The sequence below is a fragment of the Cupressus sempervirens genome, chromosome 7, assembly GCF_028749045.1.
Source record: "Cupressus sempervirens isolate cs-2001-9-10 chromosome 7, ASM2874904v1, whole genome shotgun sequence".
In the NCBI taxonomy this organism is placed as follows: Eukaryota; Viridiplantae; Streptophyta; class Pinopsida; order Cupressales; family Cupressaceae; genus Cupressus; species Cupressus sempervirens.
This window is the reverse complement of record NC_143124.1, coordinates 20,415,104-20,437,858: the sequence shown is the minus strand read 5'-3', so window position 1 is coordinate 20,437,858 and position 22,755 is coordinate 20,415,104.

The following is a 22,755-nucleotide window of genomic DNA, read 5'->3' as shown; positions in this document are numbered from 1 at the left end:
TGGGTCAACCCTCTTAGGAGTTTAGAAGGCAAAGGGACCAACTATACAAATAGTTTGAGGGGCAAGACCACTGAACTCACTATCTAAAAGGTCTTAGTAGCATTCCTTTTAGAATAATACCAAATATATTACTATTCAATATCACTCTCTACCAAATACTATTACTTTCATCTCTCACTATGCCTTAACTAAAGTAAACAATTCTCTAATCAAAATATTTTCAATATTAGGTTGACTAGATCTTATATGCAAGTTGGCATACTCATATTTTCACAATTCTATACTGATGCAGGAGCATCCTGGGTGTAAGAGAAATCTTGCATCACCCAAAAATATTTTTCATTCAGTATTTTCTATTTTAATAAGGACTAGTAGACAAGGTGGATACCATTTATGGGAACTTTCTATTTTTAGTAAGTTTCTCATACTAGCTTGTAATGTTCTCATTTTCTACATGAAGGTTAATTTTGGAATTATAAGCCTACCATAAAAATATCATTGCTCTAGCTTAAGTATTAGAGAAGTTATTGCAGATTTTCATTGGAAAAAGTTATAGAACAAACATCATGCTCACCGTTGGAGGCCTTAAAGTGCCTAGATGAGGTTTGAAAAATAGACAAAAGGGCACTAGCACTATTCCAAGCCTATAGATCAGTAGCTAGCATTTCCAAAAAGTGGTTATAATAGTGAGTACAATGGTTTGAGAGTTATGGCCTTCCGAAGTTGGGCTACAAAATTTTTTAAAATAATTTTTCATAGATGTATTTAGCCGACCCTATATGTATTTTTAAGGTCTGTTAGCCCTAGGTATTAAGTTCAAGCATCTAGAACCTTCTTGGGCAACATAAAATTTCCTATTTAAGAAAGGACCAAACATTGTCTAGGATAGCTTTGAGTGATAGTTCATAGCTTGTCTTGCGAATTGCTCTAATAAAGGTACCAATGTGGGTTAGCATATTGTACTTGTGAATTCTATAATTCTAGATTTTTGCCGCAAATAAGAAATCCATATTTTTTTCTCACATCTTTTGTTCTTCTTTGTTCATTTGCAAAGTATTTTGTCATCTCTATGTCTCCATATTATTTCGATTTTGGTTGTGAGTTGGTAAGGGTGGACCGGCCCTTCATCAAGACTTAATGAAAGGTTGTTCCACCCTTACCAAAATTAGGATCATCTGGATACAAAATACTGAGTTCCTTGAACCCAACCACCAATATCTGCATTTTTGTCAGCAAAATTTGTCTTTTACTAAGAGAATCTGCAACTCTATTAGACTTCTCACTCCTATGTTTCAAAACAAATGTATAACTCTGTGAAAAATCAAAACACTAAAAAATCTTTTGGCTCAATTTTCCTTGACTATTTAAATATTGCAAAGCTTGATGATCAATATACAAAACAAAACTCCTTAGGAAGAAGATAGTGTCTTCACTTCTTCAATGCTTGAACTATAGCATAAAATTCTTGATCATAAATAGAATATTTTCTTTTCGCATCATTAAACTTCTCACTAAAATAAGCAACAGGTCTACTTTCTTGGCTAAAGCCAGCTCCTATTATAATACCAGTAGCATCATAGTCTACTTGAAACACCTTGTTAAATAAGGAAGTGCTAAAATAGGTTGCTCAGTAACTTTAGTTTCAACAGATTAAAACTCTTATCCGCTCTTGCAGTCCACTTAAATTCTTTCCTATCCCCTCTCATTGTTCCATTACAAGATCTTACCTGTATTGTACTCCTTGGATTAGGCCATTCAGGGATAGCCTTCACTTTCTCTAGGTCCATTTTCAGACCTTCTACCAAGACTACAAATCCCTGGTACACCAACTCCTTCTTTGATCAAGTTCATTCTTACCACTCAGAAAGACTCTTCTATTAACTAGGACTTCTCCTCTTTCACCATCTTTAGAATGTGAGGATCTAACATCTTCATAAACATCTACAACTCTGGCCTAACCATTTGATCTTTTGTCTATCCTTTCTTCACACTAGGTACATTCACATCCTCTATGCCCTTCTTCTCCATAGTGAAAACATTTCCTACGGAAGCCTCCTCTTCTAGATCCTTGTCTTATACCTCTTCCTCTCTTATCTCTATTGTTCTGATCATGGAAATTATTGGAATTGTTTCCCCTCTGGTTCTGATTGCTACTTCTAGCCTCATCCTTTTTCTTTTGATCATCATTATGGCCTCCATGAGACCGTCTACCAAATCTTCCACCATGACCTCTTTCACTATTCTTGTTGTCAAACTTCTTGCTTGGTTTCTAATAAACTTTTAGCGAAAATATGTATGCTTCCTTAATACTATTCATTCAAATTGGACTCAGCTCATCCTGAAGGCTTGGCCTTAACCAATAAAGATAACAAGCCACTTTCTCCTTATCAACTTCTGCATGGCTAGTTCTAATAAGAACTTGATAGAACTCTTTAGCATACTCTTGAATAGATTTTATCACTTGCTTCAACCCTTGCATTTTCTTCAAAAGATCAACCTCATAATCCACGAGAATGAATTGTCACTTCACTTTAGCTACCATTAGTTCCCATCTAGTGATTTTCTTCTTTCCCTTTCTATTTTTCTCGAACTCAACCTCCTACCAATAGATCTTCACATGTCCCTTTAGTTTTTCCTTTGCAAACTTGACCCTATTAGGATCTTCATATTAGAAATTCTTTGGAATAACTAGGTGGGGGGGTGAATCAGTTATTCAATGCTCAAATGTCCTATTCAAACATTTCACTAAGTATAGTGAGTAATTTAAACCATTTATTCATCAAAGCTTTAACTTATCTAACCAACAAGTTACTATAAATCAACATGCAAGCATAACACATAAGAGATCAACACATAACACAATGATTTACATGGAAACTCAATTTGGGGAAAACCATTAGTAACATGCTACTCAATTCTTAGTCTTCTGAAGTGATGCCCTGAGAAAGGCCTACCCTATTAAAGGCTTACAAAATATTGTTAAATGTGACCTTGTTAGAGGATTTAGCCACCCTGTTAGAAGTGGTCCTGGTTAGAGGACTTTAGAAAATTCACTTGGAATGCTACCCTATTAAAGAATTTACAAATGGCTATTAAACCAACCTAAGTACATAGGATTTTCAAATCTAATACAATTGCTAGAGAGTATTAGAAAGTCTTGACATGACTACAACATACAACTTATCTTGCAGATCTCAGATCACTTCTCAGTTCATACCCTTGCCTAGCCTTTAATCTCTGCAACTTTGATAGCATGCCCTCCTTTCAAGCTTAGTCTCCTTGAGTCTCCATACTCAATGTACCAGTGCAATCGCCTCTTCATGACCACTTATAGAAGCAGAGCCTCTGTGGTCTTCCTTCTCCTAGATGTCTCCTACTTGACACCCTTCTAACCACTTTGTAGATTTTGGCTCTTCAGCAATAATAGTATCAGTAGCTCTTTGCTTCTATGTCTATAACTCCTTAAATAGAAGTCTTGTATTTTTTTTCCCACTCGATTCTTCCTTTCTTTAATTTCAATTTGTATGGATTAGTCAGGATTCGTTACATCTAACGCATATTTTTTTCCCTCTAGAAACTTCTTGAATAATCATTTAGAATTTAACCAAAAATGGTTTACATAGATTTTTGTACCACTAGCTCATCATCCTTATCTTCCAACTCATTCACAAAATTCAAAGTAACCACTTTGTTGGCTTACATTTGGAAAATCTTCATCTATTAAAATAATGCACTAGCTTGGCACTATTGAAATACTAATTCTCAGCACATGTTGTGTTACTTAGCATCAACTATGTTTTTCCTAATGCTCGACACTTGAAGATCACTCGGCACCAACTAAGAAATTTTTGATGCTCGTCACCTAATCTTCACTTGTCACTTGAAGATCACTCAGCACACACTAGAATTTTCTATTACTCAACTCCAACTAAGAATTTTCTCAACTTCAACTAATTTTCTCGATACCTACTAAAGATCTTAGTTTAAGCTTTGCAGTCAACTTTGTTACAACTTCTTCCTCCAATATTTCTAAGTGTGACCAATCTCTATATCTCTATGTATGCTATCAATACATCATTTAACCATTGTCTTAACTTATCCTTGCACTTTATTACAATATCATAACTCAACCTTTCACTTAGGTTCTCTTGTTACATCTTGTTGATCAAATCATCTTCATCAATCAACTAAGTGATAGTACTTGGATCTTAGAAGCAAGTGTCATTCCTACAAGTAGCAGGTTTGACATCAATGAAAAAACAATAATTGAAAACATTCTTTTACAACGATTTTCTTTCTTTGCAACAATCTCCCTTTTTGATCTTCAATAATGAGCTTTTCAATCAGATTTCCAACAATCTCCATCTTTGGCATTGATGGTAAACCAAACTGATCATCCATCAAATTAAACTTTTTAACCACAAGTTTCCTAGGTTAGAACAATAAGTCAAATGCCAAAAAGTAAATTGTAACTTCACATTTCCTTCTACTATTCTGATTGCTTCATTTCTACTTCTCCCACTTTGCTGCTACTGCTATATCCTTATTCTTTGCCTTTCTCCCTCTATATTACTCATCTGCTATTGTTCTAATTAACCTCTAATTAGTTCAATCAACTTCTCTCTCTATCTTCTTTGATTAGTAGTCTGCTATTTCTCCCATTGATAAGTTTTCTACTATGTCTCCCTACTTGACAACAATGCCAAAGACATATTAGCATCTTAGTATGCAGCTGTAGCTTTTCCAGGTTTATTCAATTTCTCCCTCTATCACCTTGCTTGTGACTGATTTGAAACTTTAGCAAATCTACTACTTTAGGCATGATTCCCAAAGTAAACATCCTCTGCATCAATGTATATAATCTTCTACAATCAGCTCATTTGATGTAGGATATTCTTACTTTTTCTTTAAATAGCCTTTCTAGGGGTATCACTCCTAATTTACATCTAAGATACTCAAAAGCATCTTTAGGTTGTGCTTTTGTGAAGATATCAGCAATCTATTCCTTTGAACTAATATATTCCATCTTCACTTGTTTGTCTTCTACCAAATCTTTTACATAGTGATACTTGATTGAAATGTGCTTGGTTTTAGCATGCATTACAGGATTCTTTTATATGTTGATAGCACTTGTATTATCACAATAAAGTATCACAAGCTCAGTTACTTCTTCCTTCATACCTTGCAACAAATGTTTGATCTATACAATATTGGTGCAATTTATAGTAGCTACCACATATTCAGCTTCAGCAATGGACTATGAGGTGCAAATTTTCTTTTTTCTAGTCCATGTCATCAACCTTTTTCCCAAGAAAACTGCTCCTCCACTGGTGCTTTTTCTATCATCAATGTTACCTCCCCAATCTGCATCAGTGTAGGCTCTCAGTTCAAAATTTTCACACCTCTTGTAGTACAAACCTGCAAAAAATCTTAGATTTTATCTTAGATTTGCAAAAAATCTTTCCACCATTCCAACAACTAATGCAATGTCTAGTCTACTATGTACAACATAGTGCAGCGTTCCAATCATTGATCTATATAATATTCGATTCACTTCTGTTGACTCATGATTCTTGGATAGCTTATGTCCAGTTGCTATTGATGTGCTAACTGGTTTTGACTCCTCTAATACAAATTTTTTTATTATCTCCTTAATATATTTGGATTGGGTCACAAATATGCCATGCTTCAATTGATGTACTTGTAAACCAACAAAAATTTTGATTTCGCCAAACATTGACATCTCAAATTCATGTTTCATTTGATTAGCAAAATCTTTGCAAAGAACATTTTTTCCTCCAAATATTATATCATCAACAAAAATTTTTGATATGAAAATGTCTTTACCTTTTTCAACATTGATGTACAGGTTTCTATTGTCATCTGTTCTCTCAAATCCTATCTTCACAAGATATTTGTGCAGCCTCATAGGCTAGTTTCCTCATTGACCTTTACTTGCCTCCACAATTTATTTCCTTCCATCAAAAACTCACCAGCCCTCATAACAGTTTCTTTTGATAGATCAAAGCTCATTCCATTGGCAGTCACCTTCCTATCCTTCCATGTCTAGAAGAACTACGTTGATATATCCTCATGGTGCTTCATCATACCCTCCATATAATGTAAAAGGCCACCTTCTTGCAAGTACACCATCACTGCCTCACTTCTATGAATGTTATCTCCCACACCCACCAATTCTATTCAATTGTTATTTCCCATACTGTCACCCAGATCAATCACTAATTTATCAGATAACATAGCCTTGTTGCAGGTTTTGACATTGCTGGATATAAAGTGAAGAACCTCAGAAAATAAAATGAAAAGGCATTGAATGACCATTATAAGTCTACAATATTTCTTGTAAAATAAAAAACCACTCTTCTTGGCATGTGTGAGCATTCTCTTTCCTTCCGTAAATGGTCATTGCTATTTGTATCCTATGTGGGAATTTATTAACCTGTCATTTTGATCATTACTAGATTGTTCACTACATCTCACCAAATCCTCGCTCTGCATTCTTTTATAGTTGTAATTAACTTTCATAGCAACTTAAATCACAATGCTAATTAGTATACAATCATACCAAAAACTCCCTTTATGAAGCATCCTATTCATATGCCCACATGGAGAAAAAAAAGCCTACAACCCATTTTGGTTATTTATATGGTATTAATGAAGGTATGCTCGCTTTCCATCATAACTTTAGTCGATGATGGAAACATTTTGATGGCATCTCATTCAACAAGGTGCATGACATTGTGGCCACATTTAGCCAATCCATCCACCACACCATTTCCTTTAATTGATTATAAATTTAATTGACTAGTTGCTTCTACCTTCTTCCTTAGTAGACTTAATGATTAACACTAATTCTCCCTCAATAGCTAGCTTATTGACACCTTGAGCTCTCACAATTCTTAGCCCCCAAAGAAGTGTCAGTGCTTTAGCTTCATTATTAAAGCCCCCTCTACAATTTCTTGTGTAGGTGACAACCATATTTCCAATACTATTGTGAAGGATACCTCCCATGATAGTGCTACCCAACATAGTTAAACCATCAAAGTTTAGCTTGAACCATGAGTTAGGGGGGGATGCCACACAATCTTCATTCTAGAAAAAACTTTGGAATTGTTAAATTGAGACACACTTGGGCCAACATTTCAAGCTTTCTTAGGGGGTTTGGGGGGGGGGGCCTTCCACTACCATACCCTACTACATTCTTTAAGAAGCTTGATAGTGATCTAGGCCACCTCCCAACTCATATAGGCTTGGAACATAAAAATCCTATTGTTCCTCTCCTTCTAGATATTCTATGAAATGTATGGGGGGAGAATCATCCACAATTTTTTGAGGTATGGTTGGTCAATTGGGCCATGCCAATGAGCGAATTTTTTCAGATCTCTATCCATGCACCACTAAACTTCATATAAAGCCAGAACCTCCCTCAAAATCTCTATGGCAAAGGGTCATTGAATAAGCATGTGAGAAATAGATTCAACTTCGTGGAGACATAAAATATAACAATTAGCAAGTTTTCACCCTCTACGCTAAAATTTGTCAATAGTCAAAATTAACCCATGGAAGGTTGTCCACACGAAGAATTTTATCTTGGGTAGGATCCAAGGGTGCCAAACTTTATGCCAGCCAACATGCATCTCTTAGCCCCAAGTTATAGATGTAAGAAGGCTTAACTATGAACTCCCCCAAAGGTACAAGTTTCCAAATTAAGGAGTCCTTGATAAGAGAAAAAGGAATCCTATAGTTGTGTAGGAGGTCCTACAGCTCATGAGCAAGGTCCAACTCGCTAGGCTCAAGGTTTTGTAAGGTAATCCATTTTCTGTCAGGGGTGGTAAAGTTTCAGTTCCAAGGATCATACTCTCTAGTATAACCCTCCCATAGAGGTAGAAATTTAGTTTGCATCAGGGGGTTCTCATGAATCTATTGATCTTCCCATAAGTCAATAGAATTAATATTCCCTAAAATCTTGTGACACTCTTTTCTTAGGATCTTTTGGGTATTAAAAACATTGTTCTAGATTTTGGACCCATGGGGTATAGTCTAAGCCCAGGGGAATTGGTGAGGAGACAATCCTCTCAGATATTTACTTGATATTATGTTACACTAACTTCCCTTGTAGTTCACTAAATTCCAGCCAATTTTGATTAAGAGAGACCTATTCAAGTGACCAATTCTTCTTAAGTGTTGCCTACGCACTAAGAGCCAATATTATTCAATGGTATAAACTATGGAGGAAAACATAGATTGTAGGTGTGCATCTTAGTTCTTTCTTATTATGTGATGATTTTTTTTAATCCTAAGAAAAGTTGACTGGATATAATTACTATTGTTGATAGGGCTATGTAGTTCTTCCTAATGCCAATTCCACAATTTCTTCTTCATTTATATGTCCAATTGTATAAATTTTGATCACTGAAGTTTACTTCTATTGATTCTGCCCCCTTTTCTATTTGTTGGCATTTAACTCCATATATATGATATATCCTTTCTATTGAAGTTTTGTAACTCTTACATATCTAACAGATGTTTCTCTTTATTCTTAACAGATGTTGGACTCTTTGTGTAAAGCTTTATATTTTAAACACTTTATTAGTATGAATTGTAGCTTAAATGATGATGTGATTTATATAGATGAATCTTATGTATATATAGCTCACATAGTCAACTTATACATGTGACTACATATTGTATCCATTAGTTTGAGTCTCCTACCTTTTCTTATAATTATCTACCGTAGTTTCTAAAAAACTCCATTATTGAAAGCTGGTCAATGTATGGGTTCTCATTCCTACATTTTTTGGTGACCACATTTATATATCTAATATAGCTTTCTTCTCATTTGTTTGCTTGCACATCTTAATTTGATTGGTGCTACCATCACTAAACATGTACATCTACTAGTAGCCCCATGCCTTGTGGAAACTTTTTTATTTAGTGTGTGAGAAAACTGGTATTCTAGTAGCTTTGTTATTCACCTCTTTCTTGTTCTCTTTTTCAATACAAAGTTCACATGGTAGTGACATGTGGATTAAAGTGAATATAATGAGTATTATGATGATGGGTGGTGGGGTTGGCAAATGGGCTTGAAGAATATGCTCTAAAAATTAATACCTACCTATGATTCTAAAATATCTTACTCAATGTAATTTAGTAGTACAAACCATCATGACTTGTGTTAAAGCTTTCATGTACGCAATTTGTAACTCAAAGTTTATTTGGTGATGATAGAGCTATTGCATCCGGTGCACTGGTGTTTCTAGTCTTGTGATTTTTATTGTCTTTAATATTCATACAATAGATTTTAATTATGAATGATTTCATTGGGTGTCTATTTTCAAAATTCAAAACAGTTGACATGACTGCAAATATTGTCCTTCCTTTGTAAAGACTGTAGTAAGCGATCTATGTAACTCTTTAGTTTCTTAATTCTGAGTTGGAAAGGTTCCACTTCAAATTTTTTATCTTGTGGAAATATTTTACAAACAACTAATCTTTTCTATTATTAGAGATAGTTTGGAAACCATTACAATTAATACAAATTCCTTAATAAGGAGGATCCCACTTATCTTATTATCCTCAGGTTGTAGATATGGTTATATAATATAAATATAATATTTTTTCAAGTTGTACATATTAATGCTAAATAATATTTTATGAAAATATCTTGTTTCCCCCTTTTTCCAAGACAATTTGTTAAGTAGGGTTGGTTTCTTTTTTGTTGAATGCATATTTTTGAGAGCAGTGTCTAAAAAGTTTATGAAATGGTAAATATAATTTTTATTCTTGTTTACCAGAAACACATGTTTAGTTCTCTTCATTTTTGTGTAAACAATGAAAATATTTATTGAACATCTATGGAAAATATTTTTTTTGTCCTAATTGTGCATGAATTTAATTTAGGTACTTCTAAAATGTTGTTTAGTAGGCAATATAATTTTCAATATTATAGAGGTTACTAGGAATTTGGAGCATTTTGTTAAAGAAATTAACTGAGCTTTATTTTTAGCATAATTATGGTTGAACAAATGATTATTTAGTGTGTACAACTTTATTCAACCATCTTTTCAATTTTATTTGTAAAAATATCTAGAAAGTGCCTAATTTCAAGCCACTCTTATAGTGATGATGATGATGATGAGTAGAAATATATTTTGTATGCTTTTGTTTGAAATACATAGAAAAGGTGCTTGGATATCTAGATTCAATGATTTTTAGCTGACTGGGTCTTGGATATAAACATTAAAAGTGGAGAAAGTATTTATGGTGGAAGGTTTACAAGTTTCCTGTTGTCCACTCTATTTGAATTTATTACTTCATTTTGAATGTAAAATCATATTTATATCATTTTAATGTCTTTTTGAACCTTTGTAGATGAAAATTTTTGGTTAAAACATGAGGGACCTAGAATTCTTTCAATGGAAAATGCTTGTGTAGATAATAATGGATCTTAGTTTTTCATTACTTTTTCTGCAATACCTCATATTGATGGGTATTTACTAAATGCTAAGCTTGTACTTAGTTGGGTTATGTTTTTCTTTTGAAAGAGGCATGCTTTGCTTATTTTTATAAATTATAGTTTTACAGCAACCTAGGTCTATGTGTAAACTGATAACTATGAACATCAGTCACCTTTTTAAGTTTTAATAATTGTCCTCCAAATCAAGGATACTTTAAAAAACCTCCCTTTAGGGAAAAAGTGCAAAATTTTTGTAGATTGAATATTAGTTCAGGGGAAAATTTTAATTTCTATTGGCAAAATTTAAATTCTAAGTAGGAAATTCTTTAATTTTATTGGCGATTACTTTTCAATTATATGAAAATTCTATAAAATCTTGGTGAATCTTATATTATTGATGAAAAACATGGAAAAAAGTACATACCTAGAAACAATGATTTTATTATTATTATATGGTGTTGAATTAATTATCAAACTTTAAGGTTAAATTTGGCCCACTTTTATCATTATAGTTTCCTTCCAAATTATTAAATGGTGGTTTGGGGTAAGAACCTCTATTATTTTTAAGTAAATCCTATTTCAAGCCAAACTCTTAAAATGATACCAAGTTTTAAAGAAAGTTCCCAAAGTAAAGACATGTATCCCAAATCAAATCTATTTCACAAAAAAAGTGAAAAAGGATAATAAGTTTCATGAAAAGTCTTCAAAATAGAGACACATGTAAAATCTACATAGTTAATTTATAGTGTAACTTAAAATTTTACCAAATATTGGTGAATATGACCATCAATTAACAAAAACCTTGAAAATTGTAGGTGAAAATATTTAATTTATTGTGTAGAAAAATCAGATTCCATTGGCGAATTCATCATCAAAATATAAATACTTATGTATTATTATTGGTGATTAGCCTAAGCATGGGACCCAATTTTGGTAAATTGCAGGCAACATGGACACCCCCAAAAGTATTTAAAAATTAGCCAAATCTAGGGTCCCCAATGATTGAGATTAGCCAATTGGTGAATATTAGTCACTAAAGTTATCCTTACTACAAATCTATATAATCTTTTGTAGGGTATTCTCTATAGTGTAGTTCAACTGGTATATATGTTACCAATGGGGTGAGGGTAATATTTGGTCGACAAAGATGCTTACAACTGATTGCCATTTTCCCCCTTGTGAATATTTATGCAGTTCTTTTCTCAACAATGGACATGCAATATTGTTTTTTGTGTTAGTTGTGTAGGTCTCTTGCAGGCATTTCTTGATATGCTTGACATAAATTTTCATTTTTAAATATAAATTGCTTCTCTTCCTTTTTTTGTATCCATGCTAAAATATTTTTCTACTTTCAATATATATAATTTCAACAATTTAAAATATAAATTTTAGAAGATAAATTGTTTACTTTGAGTATTTTTTTAATTGTGAAGTAACGTCATATAGATTTTAAGGTTTTTTTATAACTAACCAACCATCTTCCTTTTTTTATTCAATTATAGGGAGGTGACTTCTCAAAGAGAGCTGGTAAACACTTGCACTTTAGAATTATTTGATTACTTAATAGTTGGTTTATCTCTTAAGTCTCATGTTAAAACATACTCCTTGTAAAGTACAATATGATCTAAATCCAAAAATCTTGCACTGGAATGCTTGCAAGGATGTTGCATGCAAAGAAAAATACTCCTATGACTTCAGGTTTGAGTGCACTATTCTACAAAGTGTATGTACATGTGTTAGCTGTAGACACTTTGCCTTGAGTTCTATTAAACTTTTCTAATATCTATGTTGGGTATATGAAGATAACCATGGAGCCCAATTCTTGTAAGTAGACATTTTTTTATTAATGATTCTTGATGTAGTACAAATATATGTGAACTCTTGAGGTAACTACCCCATATAAATTTTAGCTATCTTATTATTCCTGAGAATTCTATAGGCATTCAATCTATTGGGAATTTAGTGTCTAGTTAAAAGCTAAAACTATATGCATAGCTCTCTGTATGTGCATTGTATCCCTTAATACTATATTATTAATATAAATTATAAATATCAATATCTACCAAGACATTCTTTTTTAGTTCTTTAGTTTCCAATATGATATTAATTCCTTTTAAATCAACAACTTTATATAAAAGCTAGACAAATCGATGTATACACCAATCACGTTATTTAGGAATCGTGTCCGAAAGATATAATGATAGAAAAGCTACTAACAACAAGTGAAGAGGCATCATAGAGTATTAGGCTCTAGTCTGCATCATAGTGAATAACACATTGAATAACCTGGGAAGTGTAGGATACTTCTTGTAGTTTTGTTCCTACAATTTAAGTCTGACCATCCTCACATGCAGAAAGAAATTAGTACCATGCATATGTTGTAATGTCCCCTGTAGGATAACTTAAATTATGCCCTCAATCTAAAATATCTAAAAGGATCCAATGTTGCAAGCAACCAATAATTTCTAAAGGTTATATAAAATTATATAACTGGTTATAAAAATTTGCTAGTTCACCCTTGGTTTATTCAAGTTTGAGCTCCTTTACACTAGAATTTATTAATGAACACCTCATACGTTGATAGAGGAAGGTAATAGATAATATTATCCACACCAAAGTTGGCATCCTTGGTTTTATTTTAATTTGAACTCATTTACACTAGAATTTATTAATGAGCACCTTATACAATGATAGAGGATGGTAATAGATAATATTATCCACACCCAAGTCTGATATGATTTATGGTAATTTATTTTGAGACCTAATTTGATATTGAGAGTTGACTAGAATATGAAGTTGTTATTCTAAAAATATTTTGATGTGTATAAGATAGTACTTATCCAATTGTTATGTTCTAGTTAAACCTCTATATTTTATGGTGGCCTACTAATGATTTGTCTAATATAATGTCACAGTGCTAGGGCATGCTTATTCTGGTCATAGAAGGGTCATGTAAACTCTTCATTGAATGTGTGCTAGGTTATGAAGCCTTTCCTATTTGAATTCTTCAAATATGTAATTGATAATCCTCCTCCAATCTGCTAGCTTTTGTGTGTCTGTGATTTTTTTGTCTTTCCTCCTCAATATGTTTGAAAAGACTCTTGCTTGATAAAATTAAGTGAACTAGAAAATGCATGAGTAGCTATGTTTCGCATCATGGTTGTCTTGTATAGGTCACATTTTCCTGCCTTGTATAGGTCACGTTAACTGAAACACTAAAGGTGCAAACACTATAACCCTTGTTTTAAAAAACATTGTTGGGTTCATATGAAACATTGGGTTTAGCTTTATTGTTATATCTTTAGGGATCCAATCCAATGAAATTGGAACACCTTCATTGCTATCCTTCATCTCATTCCAACCCCAAATGCTATTACCAATTGTATCTTACAAACAAATTCTACAATTCTGCACATTATATCCCGCACCATTACTATACTATTTGAAACCCAAAATTATTCTCCAAGACTCATCTCGCCCACAGTCTAACACCAATAACCTTCAATACTTCTTAGCTTCCTATTGCCCATTACAACAAGGGCTGCAGGGCAGCTTAGCTCCTGCCAAAGTGTGGGCCAAAGTGTGGGCAGGGCAAGTTTTAATTCGAGAAAAGAGCAATGAAGAGGTGGGCTAGAGTGACTTGAGGCATTTGGGGCATTTTCCTGCATATGCTACAAGAAATACTAAGATAAGTCTCCTAGGCCAAGTCGATATGTTGTCCAAACAATTTTTTCCCTTGTTCCTACAGATGTAACCATATTATAGGTAGCAACTAATATATTATAGGTAGCAACTAATAGTCTCCTAGGCCAAGTTGACTTTGTGTTCAAACAACTCTCCAAGTTGACATTGTGTTCAAACAACTCTCCAAGTTGACATTGTGTCCAAAAAACTCTCTTGTTTTCCTTGGATGTAGCTATATTAGTGAACCACATAAAATCATTTTCATGTTCATGTTCTATGTCTTGTTGATTCCTGTAGCTTCTTAGAACTTTTTAAATTTTTGTTTTTTGTTTCTTTGAACTCTGAAGAATTGGTATTCGAAATATAATTCAATTGGCCATAGAGCTTTTATGACTGACTTCAGAACTTGCATCAGAACTTGAAGCATGCAAATGATATAAATATTCATAGAGCTTTTATGACTGACTTCAGAACTTGAAGCATGCAAATGATATAAATATTTATAAAATGAATCTGTGTTTCTTTAAACTCTCTAACAATTTGACGATAACAGGTAAATGAGATTAGCTTGTACTCAGATTAGCGAACAAAACGGGTAAATGAGATTGGCTTGTACTGGTTATAGTCATTTTTATAGGTGACACTTATTAAAAGTTATTAATAGACCTGGTTATAGTGATTTTTTTAGGTGACACTTATTAGATTAAGGTTAGTAATAGCGCTGACACCTCACATAATAGCTGTTATATAGATGGATAAGTTGGCTAAATATTGCAATAGAAACATAGAAACATAGAACTGCTATATAGACTGATAAGAACTGCTATATACACTGATAAGTTGGCTAAATAATGCAATAGAAACATCGAGTATATTGGCAAAAACCAAAAAACTATCTAACAATGATTCTAGATTCTAGTAATCTAGACTCTAGTTTTGAACTTTCTAAAAGCCGTTGATTTGTATTTAATATTGCAATTTGAAATCATTTCAAGGAGTGGAACTACAACCAAAATTCTTCAAAAATAAATTGATTGTATATAATTAAGTATAAAATAATTTGAAAGCCTATTTAAAACAATCCTTCTCTTAGCCGGCTACTCTACATATATTGTATTTATTTATTTAGAAGGTTTTTAAAACAAAATATTTAGAATTTACTGTGCAAGGTTTTGTACAGCAAATTACCATTTTTAATGGGGGAGAACAATGGTTGTGGACCTAACTTCCCTTTCTTTACCCACCAAAATGAGCTGTGTATAAATCTTCTGATAGTGCTTAAAACGAGCTAAGGCTTACTCATATGTTCAACGAGCCATCTTTGTATACTTTCCTCGCTGTCATAGGTTCGTACAAGTCATCTTTGTATAGCTTCCTCCGTACTTTAACAATTGATTACAAAAAGGTTTAGTTTTGGTCACAAGAACATAGAACATCATAACCAACAAGAAAAGAGAACAGGGTTCACAAATGGGCCAACAATGAGATAAGTGTTCAATATCTTGCACAGTGAAATCAAAATGTGGTGTAACCATGTTTACCTAGATCAATGCTATCTGTATTGGGTGAGTTGAGCGGAGCAAGGACTGTAAGATTCTTGATTCACATATTGCTGTAAATGAAGACAGAAGATGTCAACTTACATCACTCGATAATAATCCTCTGTTATACACAACTAAAATTATACAGATTCTTCTATATGAGTACAGTTCCAAGATTGGACAACATCCAGAACAACAGCTTGTCAAACCTGCAGTATACTGGGTGGATGGTCCAAAATGGTGAATTGATGAATGTCAAATTGGCAACAATAATATCCGTCGAATATATCAGCTCAACAAGTTGTGGACGGGTGTAATTTAGAGTATGGCTACTAAACCATTGCAGTTTATAGCTCCTTAACCGTCAATAGTTCCATTGTCCCCTGAAAAGTGACGAAGAGCAAAATATTAGTGTCAATTGGAACATGGAAATACAAACTCTCTTGGTCCAAATCCTTCTGAACCTCTTTTCTTATATAATCAAACTCACACTCCATATATAGAAGGCAAAGTATAAGGTGTGTGCAATAGGGCAATCGAGACTGATAATTAGGCCCCACAACTAACTCGGGTAGGTGGCACCTGAGTCAGCTAGCCGTAGGGCTTCAACCAGTAGCATAATAAGTAAAAAAGGTAGCAGATACAGATCCAAAGTCATTTCTTGCAACAGGAGATCCATCTGCAGCACCAGCAAAATAAACAACATAAGTCCCACCAGTATTGGCACACGTAGAGGTTAAGGCATAGTCAGCTAGAGCTACAAAGGAAGTAGCAGCACCAGTAACTAAGGAAACACATCCACAACAATAATATTAAGAGGGCAAGCCCTATAAATTGAAAGGGGCGTCCAGACTCATAGCTTATTCTCGTTAACTGCACTTGAAGTGAACCATCAAATTGTAGTTGACGGAGACAGTTTCAGACGAACTGAGCTAATATTGAAGCTATAAGGCAAAATTATGTCCGGAAAAATGGAGCATCTCTCTCAAAACGAAAACAGTATCCTACAGAAATAGTTGTGGACAAATTGATGGCAGACGTTACGACGAAATATTGCAAAAATTAAGTAGATATAATAAATTTATGCAATACGAACAATATTTGTCCAAAATAGTGCAAAATTGAAAGAAAAATATAGTATGCATTACATATAAAACATATTGAACTAACCCAAATAAAGTTTCATGAGAGAAGGCTGGGAAAAAAGCAAAGACATTACCCAATATGGAATAACTGTGTAATCATTGAAAATTTGTGTGCAAAGAAAAAAATAATATACATACTGGAGCAAAACTGAAAACTTAGCTCATACTTCTAAGCATTGCACAAAATCAAGTGTTCTGCATACCTGTAATCCGTATGGTCTCTATATTGTTGTGCACAAGAGAAAATATTCATCAATGGGTTTTCTGTATAAACATCACCATTTTTAATCACTCTACTGATCAATGTCCATGCAGAAATTTTAATTGCCAGCTATTGAAAGCTTAATTGCCACATGTCTCACCTGCATGAAAAGGAAGAATCCCTAATGCCAGGTATTATTTTCAGTCTTTAGATGGGAACGAGAGGCCCAAGACTTCGTAATCATGTCCAAAATGCCAGCTACAAAGGGAGTCTGCAAGAAACGCTAACCCCAAGACATTTTACATCGATTTTTACCTCTTCTCTTGCATTGATTTCTGTGAAAGCATTGATCTCTTGCATTGATTTCTGTAAAAGCATTGTTCTGCATAGTTTCCTACTAACAATCGATCATCTCCATCAATTAAAGAATGAAGAAATATACAATCGATCATCTCCATCAATTAAAGAATGAAGAAATATGGGAAATGGACATTGGGGGAGGTCAATGAAACAGTCTGATTGGTTTTAAAGATAAACAGTAATCACGAGTTAACCTCAAGCCCTCGGCAATAGTTTCCTGCTGCGGCAGGAACTAATTATACATTCTTACCACTATATCTTCCCAGTAAATTTCTGAACAATCTATCTCCTCAATGAGATCTTCATTCAGTTTTCTAGGTGGCACTTCATCGTCTACCTTCTACTTCTTCTTACCTTTGTCCTGTTTCCCTTTCTCTATTTTTCTCTTCTGTGTCAAACCAGAACTCTTCATGATAACTTTCTAAAAATTCTTCTGGTTAAATTCTCTATAAAATTTGGATGTCAAACAACAATTTCACGGCTTCCTTCTAAAAATTCATGAACAAAAACCAGCAATGATTGTCATTTTATTACCAAACATATTGAATTCATGCATTTACTTTCTCACACAAATCAAACCATAAATCCATTTGTTATCATTGTAACAAATGAACCAACTGTCAGAAGTCACTTTGTGCAATTATCTTCGTGCCTTATAGAATATATTCAAACATTTGATCGCTATAGCTCTCAATGATTAAAATATGTCTCTATCCAATCGCTATATCTTAATCCTAGAAATAGAGAACTATTTTCGGTTCCATGCCTATTGCTATAGTAATGGAAATACTTCTATCGCTCATTGTTGATCACTATACCTTCATTGCACAAAATATGATCCACACTCGATTTCAACTTATTGCTATAACTCATAGTTATACCTCTTTTAGAATACATCCATTCCATTGCTATAAACTATACCGATTGCCAAGATTCATCTCTTATCACCAGAGCACATCTATTCACTCTTTGATCCCCGATAATCGCTACATATCATAGCAACACCTTCCATCTCATCGCTAATTGCCAAAGATGAAACCTTGTCATTTCGATTAGTGACAATCGCTATATCTCATGGAGATCTCCTTACTTTATCATTGATCACTATATATTTTTTGTATTTTCACCACATATAATCATTACAATGATTAGCGATATAGATGTTGTATTGCTATAAGCCATGCTAATGAGTGTTTTAAGTGATAAAAAAGGAGGAGATATCGCTATAGAATATAGAGAACTCTTCTATCACTATACAGAGAAGGCCTAATCTTGACATATCAATGAAAAATGAGGAAACTATATCACTATGCTACATAGTATAGTAAAAATAAATCTTGCATGAATACTACATGGTACACTACAAATAACTCTGCCTACTCCATATATTTTTCCCATCTAAGATGATTTCTATGTAACCATACATTTGGTCGTCAAAAAGTTAGGCTTCAACAAACCCCTTAACCGTATGTAAAATAACTGCGAAGACATGAATTTAGTTTTTCATATGATCTTTATTCAAACTTTTGGGTAATTGTAAACATCTATAGAACTTCTTTATCCAAGATCTTGTAATGATGCTAGTTCTCTTTTCAAGAGATTCATTAAACATGGCTAAGGACTTGGTAGGGGAGTCATCTAAGAAGGTTTGATTGGGAATTTTAAAAATGGACATAATGGTTTCCCAATTAATCTAGAGTAAGGCACTTCCATCATTTCTCCTAATACAGTTGGACCTAATATCAGAATGCTTTACACATTCCAAAATGTATTTGAGGCTCAAAATGACTAGTGAGAAAGTCGTGGTTGGTGACAAACAACAATCAAGAATTTCACAAGAATAAGGTTAGTGACAAACAACAATCAAGAATTTCACAAGAATAAGGTTATTCTACCTTGTTAAACAAATTAGTCCAAATAGACTACTACATTTACCAGTTTTAAGTTTATATTTGTAACTAAAGGCCCTTTACATCTCATACCATGACTACTACCAAATGCATCCAGAGGACCTCATTTCCACTTGATGTGAAGTTTAGAACAACACCCAGTTTCTATACAAAGATAATATAGTAAATATTTTAGAGAACACTTCTTGTATCTCACCTCTTTCATTGCCAATTTTACACTTAGAAAATTGTCATTATAAAAGTGAACCCTTTTTAAATTTAAAGAAAAAACTAATGACAAATCCCAATGATGAATATTAAAGATTTACTCATCATATAATTCAATAGATTTGGCAGCCTAAGGCTGGCCAAATGAATAAATAACTTTCACCGTAGGCATCGTCACTTCATTATAATCCACTCACACATGAGAAAACCATCCCTTAAAATTTCTTGTGATGTATTAATTATGCATTATAGCTCAAATGAATGATTACCATTGAGGACTAATGACATCAAAATGTCCAGCCTTTCATGAGGTCTTGCCACATTACAACATGTCATCAGATACTATCCTAATTTTTCAGCCACTTCACCATCTGATGATGTCATACATGACAATTTATCATAAGTATGGGGTCTACCACCTTCAACAGTTTGAGGGCAATTGTACCATTTTAACCCATTTGTACCATTTGAACTTTATTCAAAGTGGTTCAGAGACTTTAAATACTTTTGACACTATAAGATAGTAAGATTTGGGCTACCTACTTTCTTTTCTAATGATTGTCAATAGAAGATGGTGGAGTGGTGATATTGAATTGTTCTCTATTTAATTGTTTCTACCATACTTTTGCATCTAAATTTTGTAATTATCAATACCAGTTTTTCTAAACGAGACTGAAAGATGAAGTGTGTAAGGGTGACGGCCTTCCTATTTTCTTTTTACAGAAACATGTGAAGATGTGCGGTTGGCATTGAAAATTCTAGAAAAGTGTCACCCAAACACCTAATACCCGACACTATTACTTTAAGTTTTATACCTTTGGAGTACCTAGATGTTTCAATCTGATAAGTTGTTATGGGTGGAGTTTCATTTACTCTTTTTAAAATCACAAATAACATTATATCCACACAAAACCTTGATAGAGAGCGATAACACGTTACATGTTGCAGAGTATCATTAGTTACACTTATATGAGAAAGGAAATGATCAAATGTGTATAGAAATCCAAACAATATCAAATATATAAACATTCGTTAATAGCTTCTTCCTCCAAATATATAAAACTTTGCTAAAAGGTTCTTCTCCATGTCCTTACAATAACTTCATGTCCTAAGTTTACTTGAAATAAACCTAGGTTCCCAAATGAGAAAATTCATCATTAACTTTTAAACTAAAATAAAAATGAAAGTGAAAATTTGAAACTAGAATCCAAAGATACACTGAAATAAATCTCTGCAAAAAGTTCATCCCAAGACTCATATCAACTTGATATGGCTCTTTTAGATCATATTATTTTCAAAAATTATGTTTTGGGCAAAACTTTCATCCCAAGACTGATATAAAGTTGATATGGCTCTTCCAGATCATATTTTTTTCAAACGTATGTTTTCTGCTCCCTAGCAAGTAGCTGAGATTTTTTCTCTTAACCAAGCGGCAATGATTCAATTCACTTCACTGTAAGAAATGGGCATATTGCTTTCATGCAATATACAAATAGGTAGATTTTTTGAAGAGTGATACAATTAAAAACATAACACACATTTTTCATTCAATGATATTTGTGCATATTTAAATCTCTATATTTTTTTTCTAGAGTAGTGTTCTATTATTTCCACCTTTCTTGTGCATGTATGCAAAATGTGAAACATGGACAATCAACCTGATTTATTTATCCAATCCAACCTCAGACAAAATCAATATTTACACAATTTGTTGATTGATAAAATGAAAAAACCACTGGTAAAAATAGTTTCCACCAATCAGAATTAAAAATAACATAATAAAAATAATTTACTTAATATAATCAAATAAATACGACTATAGATTAAACGTTTATCATGCAAAGACAGAGACTAATGGTACTGGAGATCCCATTGCAAATGGATCCAAAAAGTATTAATTTTATCATGCAAAGACAGAGACTAATAGTACTGAAGATCTCATTGCAAATGGATCCAAAAAGTATTTTTTTTTCTCAGAAATCCAGAAGGGATACAATCCCTACAGACAAGAATCATAGAACAAAAACAAACCAAAACATTATTACTGATGACCACGCTTTCTCTTTAAAATTTTGACTTCATCGTTGTCTTTTTAAACCTCTTCATTGTCTTGATATTGTTCACCGTCTTTATTTTCAGATTGTCCGACAACTTTCTTGTTCTCCCGTTCTTCTCTATGTTCTTTCTCATCACCAGCCTGTAAACAAAAACACGGGATAGCTAAACTCATATATAACATTAAAAAATCTCAAATTAATTGGAGATTTCTGAACTTTTTAGTATAATTCAAATGAAAAAGTTAAATTGAAAGATAAAGACAAACAAGAGAGGCAGAATATGATTTGTGTGATCAAAACCTTGTTATGTGTTTTTCTCTGTGTTATCAGTGGGCTGCTTGGGCTCCACCACAGCTGCAGGGTGAACTTTTGTTTCCTCTGCGTTCTCTTTCCCAGGCACACAAAAGAAACCGCTATCATTCTTAGCACCATTTGTCTCCACTATTATTTCAGTCAGAGGAATATTTTCCATCAAAGCCCCTAGCAGTGCATGTCCTTTGATTTCAATTGATTGTTTGGGCTCCTCCATAAAACCAACAGGAAATGCATGTTGCTGCTCCTCATTTGGTTTCTCTCCATAACAGTCTTGGTGCCCATTTGTTTTCATTTCACTCTTCTTCCCAAACAGACAGCTACCCTTGTGGTCTACTTCATTTCCCTTCACTATTACTTCAGATGGAGAAAACGATGCCATCAAACCATCTTGAAGCTCCATTTCTCTTGTTTCCGCCATTGCTACACTCAAGCAAATCAATAAGTAAAAAACGAAGGAATGCGGAAGAAAGACAATGATACAATGATCGAAGGGGAATCTAGATTTATAGGCTCTGGCAGTCATGGTGGACATGCTCAGAGCGGTATTAATAAGGTGACAAGGATATTATGGTAACCTCGCACTATATTTGGATTTTGCATGTGCTTCTTTTAGTGTTATCAGTTGAATAACGCTCGCACTATATTTGGATTTTGCATGTCTTTCTTTTAGTGTTATCAGTTGAATAACGCTCTTGTATCTAAGTTTTGGAAAATATCAATTGATTAACTCAAGTATCTATGTTGAAATAAATTAATTATGTCAGGCTTGGTCGGCACAGACCAAAGAACTCTCCAAAAACACGCATGCAAAATGTGCAGCTGCCTACCACCGTCCATAGCCACCTACAGCCATTCATGTT